The following is a 9,508-nucleotide window of genomic DNA, read 5'->3' as shown; positions in this document are numbered from 1 at the left end:
CTTCTCTTTATAAAGGGAATAATCTACTTTTCTCTTTACTAGGTACATTTCTGAAATTGATTCATGACTTTTTAACATTTTATTATGGAGAAGTTTGAATATATATAGGGAGACTATGTATGCATCCTTTAGTTCAAATACATGAATTTCTTAAGGGTTGTTTCTAAGCTTACTACATTGTGGTATTATTAAATAACTTATGTGAGAAAACCTGGTGGGAAATAGAATAGTGAAATTAATGAAATATTTTTCAAATATAATTTCAGTTGAAGGTCATAAAGAAGAACTTGGGAGTTTTTCATTTGGTTGTGGGTAAATACATTTTTGCTTTGATATGAGAGTGGTTATGGAGCATTTTTGAAGCCATGATACAGTTTTTAAAAATGATTTCATAAGGATTGTTTTAGGCTCATCTGGGTCCATTCATTTATTTCAACTTAATTTATATACCCTTTTTTGTAGAGTCTTAGATTTTGTAAAGCAATACGAGGGTGTGGTAAGTAGTATCCAATAATCAAAGACAGGGTGATACTGGCATAAGGATCTACAAATAACTCAAATAGAAGAGTGAGCCTAAAAACAAATCTGTGGTCACTTGATTTTTGAGAAAAAGAGCAAATGTAGTCCAACAAAGAAAGATGTTTTCAACAAGTAGAGCCAGAGCAGCTGAATATCCCCATGGGAAAAAAAAAATGAACCATGATGCCCCCTACCTTACAAAAATGAATTTGAGATAGATCATAGACCTAAATGTAATAGCTAAAATAGAAAGCTTTTCAAAGGAAAACAGGTGAATATCTGTGTGACTTGGGGGTAGCCAGGTTTCCTTAGACAGAAAGCAATAACCATAAAAGATCTAAAGTTAGTGTTTATGAAAATTAACAAGTTGTCATTGAAAAATGCTTTTAACAAAAGTAACTAGTATCAATTGATATTTAAAAATTAGCTTTATAAAAACCACTGAGTTAATAGGTATAAAGTTATTTTCTTATTAATCTAATTCTAATAAAATTCCTTGATAGGAATTTCCATAGCTTAAGAACAGTTTGTTTAATCTGCTTCTTTGATGATTGTAAATATACTGTGACTCTTCATGATAATTTCTGCTAGAGAATAAAGAAAAATGACTTATCCTTTTCTGTGTTCGAAGTCCTGAAAGTAGTGGGTAGAGAAAATGGAGGAATAAAGAACAATTCAGGAATATATAAATGTTAGTTACGTTGAAAAATTTTTTTAAAAACAAGTATTTAACAGAAAGTCTCCTTTGTTCATTTCACTTTTGCCCTTTCTTTTCTAAAATCTCATTTAGTGATTGGGTAGGCACAGGTACTTCCATTTTGTTTTATGCCTTTTAAAACAGCTAGCCAATTCTAAGGGATATACTTCTGCTGTTATAAACAAAGAAAGCTCGCCAGCAGCTGCAGTGCTGGCTAGTCTCACTTCATATGTTTAGTTCCCAAGATAGCTGCCCTTTTTCTAGCAGAGAGCAGTCAGCTTGCCTGTGTCACTAGAACAGACAAATATTTGTTCTCAGATCATGAACCACGGGGACTGGATCCCCGATTTAGACCGAGATACGTACTTCAGTGTGTGTTACGGTGCTGCATGCAGACTACTACTTTTAGTTATTAATCCTGGCTACCTACAACATTTCAAGATGCATTGAGAAATTACTCTTCTCCTGCAAAAGGATTTTGTTTCTTTTATTTGAGGGGAAAAATGGCTTTTAAGGTGTCCCCTTTAAAAAAAAAAAGAAAATTGAAAGAAAGAAGCAAAAATAAAATTTAAGTTACCCATAATTCTACCACCAGGGATGACTACATTAACATTTTAGCGTACACAGTGATCCTTTTCCCCATGTTTCTGTGTGTTAGTCTTGCATACCCTCTCCACATTCTGAAATAGATTTAAGTAGTATACATTATTTTTAAAATTGATGATATACAAATTTTTTTGTATCATTACAAGTTACTTGCAGAAAACAAACCACGCTAGCTATTTTAAGAGGAATAGGAATAGGAATTAATACTGGGAATTTTGAAACCACTTAGTTCCTTACAAAGTCATTGGAAAGGTATGGAGCAGTGGACTCAAATTTGGGTCCCCAGAAACAACTTCCAGCAAAACAAACATTACTGGCCCACCAGGGGGACTGCACTGCTGCGGCGGTCAAGGGCTTCACCCCTGGGGGTTCTGATGTTAGAACATGCTGCCCTGGTCGTGCCCTGGGAGTGGGAACCTGCTGCAGCTCTGTTGGCACAGAGAGACTGTACACAGCAAAGCAGAAAAACGCAGCCTCTTTGTGGCTGGGCATGCCACTTGGAAGAGCTAAAGCAACAGGCACATGACTTCTGCCTTCCTTTTCCCTCTCAGATCTTACATTAGGTTTTCTACAAAGGGGTCTAGAAATCAGTTTTTAGCTCTTCAGTCAACAGAATAGGGAGGCATCCCAGGGATGGAGGAGGAGGTTGGTGTGGGTGCTGAGTCCAAACCTACTTAATCACATACTACCACGTGTTTCTACAGTAAAAACGATTTCTCCTTTTTACGTAAGTAATGCATGTTTATTTTAGAGAAATGAGAAAATACAGGGAAGAAAAAGGTACATAGAATCAAATCTAATTCCATTATCCAGGGATAATCAGCATCAGTATTCTGATGTAGATCTCTCCAGAGGCTGTGTTTACACTTACACATGTAATAGATGTTTTCCTTTCATGAAAATGGGATTATGTTGCATGGTCTTTTGCCCCAAACTTCATTTCATATTAATAATTATGCTTATGAAACATCTTTTTTTAATGGTTGTTTTGAATTCTGTTATATAAATATGCGCTAATGTATTTCACAAGCCCCCTATTGGGGCTTGTAAGGAATAAAGCATAGAAATAAAATGGGCGTACTGAACAGTTCAGTTTTTAGGGAGGAATTTTAGTTTTTAAGGTAAAGTGAATTCCTAGATCAGTCATGCATGCATGTTCTTTAATTTGTTATTTTCCTTAACACATAGTTACTGGCCTAAATCCAGTGACTGACAGACTAAAGAACCATATTACAGATATAGTCACATAACTATACACAGATGTGTATAAGAAAACTCATCATAGCATTATTTGTAATAGCAAATAATCGAAGATATCCTAGAAGCACAGCAATAGGGAAGGCGTGAGTGAGTTACAGTGTGTTGGAATACTGTGCAGTCACTGCAGAGAATGAGGTGAAAGCATTAACATGGTAGGATATTTATATTTTTGAGGGAAAAGCAAGTGTAGTAAGAGTTCATTTTCTTATACATGTATATACAAGAATAAAAAAATATTTAAAAGTATCACACCAAATTCTTAATAGTTATTAGTCTCGGAGCTTAGAACTTGAAGGTTGAGGTGGAGAATTTTCTGTTTTAAATGTATAGGTTTCTGAGATGATTGAATTTTTTCCTACCATAATATATTACTTTTGTATTCTAAGCAATAAGTAAATAAACCGTATCAGTAAATTAGCTAATTATTCTCATAACAGAAGTATTGGCAGGAATTTTTTTAAACATGAGATGCTCCCTAAATGCAGTTAAATATGAACGAAATGTAAGGTGTAGTTTACATACATATTAACATACATACACATATATATGTATAACACGTGAGTATATTTATTATGCAGTCTAAGGCATGCCGAGAAGGCCTGTCTAGCAATAATAATACAGCTGATTATGGAGTATTCCCCACTGGTGGCAATTTCCCTAGCAGTTTAAATGTATTATTTTATTTTACTTTCTTCCTCCTAGTAATTTTTTTCCCTTTGAATCAAAACATTTATAGCTTGGCTACTCAAAGTGTGGCCCACAGACCAGTGGCATCAGCATCACTGCGGAACTTGTAAGAAATGCAGAATCTCCTTGCCCCAGACCAGTGGAATCAGGATCTGCATTTTAACAAGATGCCCAGTTGATTCCTTTGCACATTAAAAGGTAACAAGCACAGCCTCATTTGATATTTTTATATTTGTAGAAATATTGTTTTCATAATCAGTGGGCATTGTGCTTTATTTGCTGCACTTAGGAATTGGTTTTAGGGTTTCTGTAGTTTCCGTAGGAAATGCAAAAAGTGCAGTTGATTAGAAAATGTCTTAGGGATAAAATGCAAAACTATTCCCAGTGTGCCAGGCAGTCCTGAGTATTTTTATCTGTTAACTCATCCTCACAAGACATGAAGTAGATTCTCTTACCCACTTTTCAGATGAGGACACTAAAGCACAAGTAACTTGCTCAAGTTCACACAGCCAGTAAGGAGTAAGACCTAGGATTCAAACTCTAGCTAAGGCTCCTGAATTCAAACTTCTTTCCTTTGCTTCTTTCCTTCTCCCTCCTCCTTTTCCTTCTCTTCCTTACCCTCTTCCCTTCCTTCTCTTCCTCTCTTTCCTCCCTCCCACCCTTCCTCTCAACCATTCCCCCTTCTCTCCTTCCCTGTTTCCTTCCTCCCCACCCCTCCATTCTTAGACGTGAAAGTTGCTTTATGGACAGAATCATACAGTGATAGCCCTCACGTGAGAAACCGATCTCTGGTTTTATTAGAAGCTATGTAGGAGACATTGATGACTTTGCTGGATTATTAAGGAATGCATACATCAAGTGGTAACCATAAGCGCTATGATCCAGTGGCTCTCTGTGACCTGGTAGTTACAATGATTTTGATTAGAGACTAACAAGCTATTCAGGTCAGGCCTCCCAGGCTGTGTCTCCTAGGGAGGTTACTAAAGTCCGAGATCTGCCCTTTCAGCTGATGATTTGAGTCAGTAAGAGTATACTCATTGTAGGTGATAAGGACGTTGGCTGGTTGAGACAACTTAATAAACCTTGCAGGAGACTAATGTACGCCTGAAAGACAATTCATTAATTTACTTTACAATTACAGCTGCCAAGCGGACCAGACATTCCGATTAGCCAATCAGTACATTCTCTCTCTGGTAGATAAACTTACCAAGGAAACCAAATTAAGAGCAGAAGGTTGATGGACTATAGAACTGGTCCAAAGGAAATTGTTTTTCAGAGATACTGGCTGTGATAGCCTGTGACATGTTTTGCCATACGTGACATCTACCGAATCTGCCTGGTTCACAACACACCTCCTTGGTCAAAATGTTAGTGCATCTTTTTCCTACACATTGCTAGGGACACAATGACAAAATTTTAAACTCATTAATTATCACTTTTCTGGTTGCTATTTTCCTACTTCCCTGCTCATATTGCAAATGTTTTCAAGTATGTTATAATTCAAGTTTATTTTATTTCCATTTCATTCTAATCTGTCTTCTTAATGACATCTGGAGGGGCTTGTTAATTTAATTTTTTAAAATGTCTCCAAACAAAGGGACTATTTCCTATAACATATGTAACACCTGCATATGAGGAATCGGTGTTTCTATTCTAATATTGCCAACATAACCTTTCTTAATATCACATTCTTGAAATAGCCTGTGTCTAATTTATACATTTGGATTGCCCTGCACACTTATCATGATGTGGAAAGTTTTTGTCTTAGACCATATAGGATTGTTATTGGAGTAACTGTTTTGTTAATACAGTGATCATCATCTTGGGTGATGCAGTTACTTTTTCAGATTTTAGGGCATAATTTATTTGAATTAACATTTGCAATCAAAAACACTTGGTGTGTCTACTTAAGTAACCTCTTTAAATCTTCTGTGATTCACTGCGTCACTCTAGCCCTACTACCATTCTAAGTTTGGTGCATTCTTGCTAACTTTCATGAAACTAGTAAACACAACTTCACAGTTAAAACACTGACCTTTCTGCATACACTTTTATTCTCAGATTGTAACTCCATGGCGCAAAGTGTTGGAGCACAGGCTGTCGGACTTGAGTTTGGGAGACCTAGAATTCTAGTCCTGCTATACTATTAACTTCTGTGTGATCGTGACGTGTATTCTTCTGTATGATAAAATGCACCTTGTCCTTTGTTATAAATTTCAAGTAGCACTTAACAGAGCAACAGATGGCTTTCACATCTGTTTCTATGACTAACCCTTAAGACAAATATTGTTCTATTAAAGCTTCATTGTATTAAACACACACTGCTGGCCCTCTCTTGCTCTTTCTCCTGTTTGAGTCTCAACATAAGAAATCAGGCCTATGAGTATAAGCTATATAACCATATATTCTGACACAGCACCTCTAATTTGACATCTAGTCAGTTGTATATACCATCTTTATCGCTTCTTTCCAAATGTATTCACCGAAAGGAAAACCAACTGCTTTCTGGATATGTCTTTAAATAAATGCAGACAATTCTGGGGCCTTGGGATAGAATTACCATTTAAAATTTTTTGACTTATGTGTTTTAGCATCAGTAAATGTCAGGACAGAAGTGCTATTTTAAGTACCACGTGATGCAGTTATACTAGAAGAGGCACGATCAGAGATAGGCTTGTTTCTGCTTGCTCACTCACTGATTCATTCAATCTGAGCCAGGCTCACTCCTTTGTTGGGAAGACCTGGGTGAAGAGGCATGGTCTTGCTCTGTAGGCGTAGGCTGGGTTTTAACCTTGTGAGATTGTAAGTCACTGGTGATAACTTCCCCAAAGAGTAGGGACAGCATTATAATAAGTAACTATTACCCTTACATTAGACCAGTCTTAAAATAAGTTGTTTGCCTCACATGCAGTAACAATATTTATGTTGTTTGAACAAATGTTTATGAGAATTGGCTTCCACTTGAGATACCAACTTACTATTAGATATTATGGTCACAGTGTAAACATTGCTGCCAACATTCTTTTTTCAAATTCAGTACTAGCCTTTTTTTTTTTTTTTTTTTGGCGGGGTGAGGATAGGAAACAAGGGAAGAAAAAGAGAACAGAGGTGTTAGCTGGTTTTCAGTTTAGGTTCAAGAATAATAATAAGTAATAATGGTGACTTTTAAGTTCTAGCAGTATTTGCGTCTGAGGAACTTGGAAATTAGGAAAATAAGATTGCATTCTGAAAGTTAAAATTGTAAGATCAACTCATAATGGTATAAAAAGAGACAGTACCTAGAATGGGACAGACTGCTCCCAGGACATTTGTACGTGACTGTAACCCAGGGATCACAAACCTAATGCCTGAGGAGCCAGGCAGGTCATATAAAGGAGTAAAGCTGACCAGGTGTTAACATGCTAAACACGAAGTGATGCTCTTCACTTCCACAAAAATATGTGCTTTCCTCCCCTTTTTTTGACATATGGGCCCCTCTTTGTCCGATTTCCTATTTTCTCTCATCTGTGAGATAGAACAACAAATGTTGTATGTTTCTCTCAAGTTTAAGAGGTGAAAAAAAGAACACATATGAATTAACAGCAAGTGACATTTGGCTAGAGTGACCAGAGACTCTAGCATACGGGAGAACATACATCTTATCTAAAATGAACAGCCATCCCTCAGCTGTAGCTGGTTATTGCCAGGTAAAAACGGGGCTGTTCTTGCCAGATATTCCTGTTTTATGAAAGCAGCCAGAAATCAGGATTTATTGAAATTTCTCAATTTATAAATGTTGGCTTCAGTTTCTTTAAAACACCACAGGCCAAACAAAAACAATCTGTTGGGCTGAATTTGACCCAAAGTCTCCACTTTACAACCTCTGCTATGACATTATTGAATATATTAATATTTTATGAACACAGCTGAAGTCAGAAGGAGTTAGTTAAAAAGGAACGGTCAAGTATAGACGTGCAGATAGGACAGAGTGATAATATCTACTGCAGAACGTCCAGAGGAAGAATCTTAGTCATTAAATGCCTGGGTATTTCTGAATTCAGCACTTACATAGTTCCAATGTTAAACCAACCTTGCATTCCTTGGATAAACCTAGAGTGGTCCTGCTAGAGTATGTGTTTTTATGCATTATTAGATTCTGTTTGCTAATATTTTGTTTGGAATTTTTGCCTCGTGTTTTTAAGGAATATTGGCCTTGATTTTATCTTTTACATACTTCTCTGCTTGGGTTTTGGTAATAAGGTTATGTTGCCACATAATGACTGATAATTCCAAGGCCTGATGTCATAGTGGATCTGTTTTTGATTTTGTGGTTTCTGTTAGTTCTTGCTCAAGTTGTCGTGTGTGTGTGTGTGTGTGTGTGTGTGTGTGTGTGTTGCACATACATGTGTGTTCCTTATCTCATCGTTCTTGAAAAGTTATTTGTAGGAATATTTTGATACCTGGTCTGAAGGTTTCCTCCAGAGGAGGTTTTCATTGCTTATACCCAAGACTCGGCAAATTTGGAATAACCTTCATTTGTGTTAAAGACTGGAGGTTTCTAAATGGTGCAAACCTAGGCTATGAGATGGTGCAGGGGCTGATTTAAGAATGGTTCTCCCTGATTGTGGGCTGCAATCCTTTGGAGTCCCAGTGTTTTTTGTGGGGAGGGTTTCTAGTTGAATTCTTATTTTGTGGAAGATGGGACTTTGATTTCTATTCCTGTTGACCTGAGAGGCTGTGAAAATGAAAGTTAAAAATTCCAGAGTTTGGCAGATATCTACAGAGCAAAAGCGTCTTTCACAGGCTCTTTTCTCTCTTGAGTTGTTCTTTTCTCTTTTCTTTGGCCTTATAATTCCGTATTACTTTGGTGGTACTTTGATCATTTCATCCATTGTTTTTTGTTTAAAGTTGTTGTAAGCAAGAGATTTAGTCCACTACCAGGACAGCATTATTAGACAATGGCGTTCCTTCTCTGTTAACATCTAGATGTAAAAACTGTCAAGGTTTATTAGTAGAGTTATTTTTTTTAATTGAAATATAATTGACATATATTATATTAGTTTCAAATGTGCAACATAGTGATTCAACATTTATATACATTATGAGATGATCACCGTAAAACTAGTTACCTGTCACCACTTAAAGTTATTGTAAGATTACTGACTATATTACCTATTTTGTATATTACATCCCTGTGACTTAATTGTTTTATAATGAAGTTTGTGCCTCTCAGTCTCCTTCCCCTGTTTCTTCCACCCCTCCCCCATCCCCTGTGACAACCACCAATTTGTTCTCTGTCTCCATGAGTTTGTCTCTGTTTTGTCTTTTTTAGATTCCAACTAGTAGTTCTTACTTGTTTTTAAAAATTGTTAATAATTTCAATAAAAAGATAAAACTACATGTAGTTCTTATCTCTGCAACAGTGACATACTTTGTATTTCTGTGTTCTTTGATTACTAGTGGAGTTCATCTTTTGTGTGTTTAAAGGTCATTTGTACTTCTTTGCTGGTGAAGTAACTCTCATGTATTTAGCCCATTTTTTCTATTGATGTGTTAATACTTTAAAAATTAATGTTATTAGTTTGTGATAGCTTTTTACATATTAAGAAGTGTTGGTTTCTAAGGAAAGCTAGAATCTTATTTCTAGAGCTTCTTCACCATCAGGTTACACCATCAATAGGAAGAATATTGATATGGATGGCTTAAAGCTAATGATATTTGTCTTGTTGTAGTGCTGGAGACAGTGTCTTCTGAATCAAG

This window comes from Vicugna pacos, chromosome 23 (assembly GCF_048564905.1).
Source record: "Vicugna pacos chromosome 23, VicPac4, whole genome shotgun sequence".
In the NCBI taxonomy this organism is placed as follows: Eukaryota; Metazoa; Chordata; class Mammalia; order Artiodactyla; family Camelidae; genus Vicugna; species Vicugna pacos.
The sequence above is the reverse complement of the archived record's forward strand: the minus strand, read 5'-3'. Positions refer to the sequence as shown.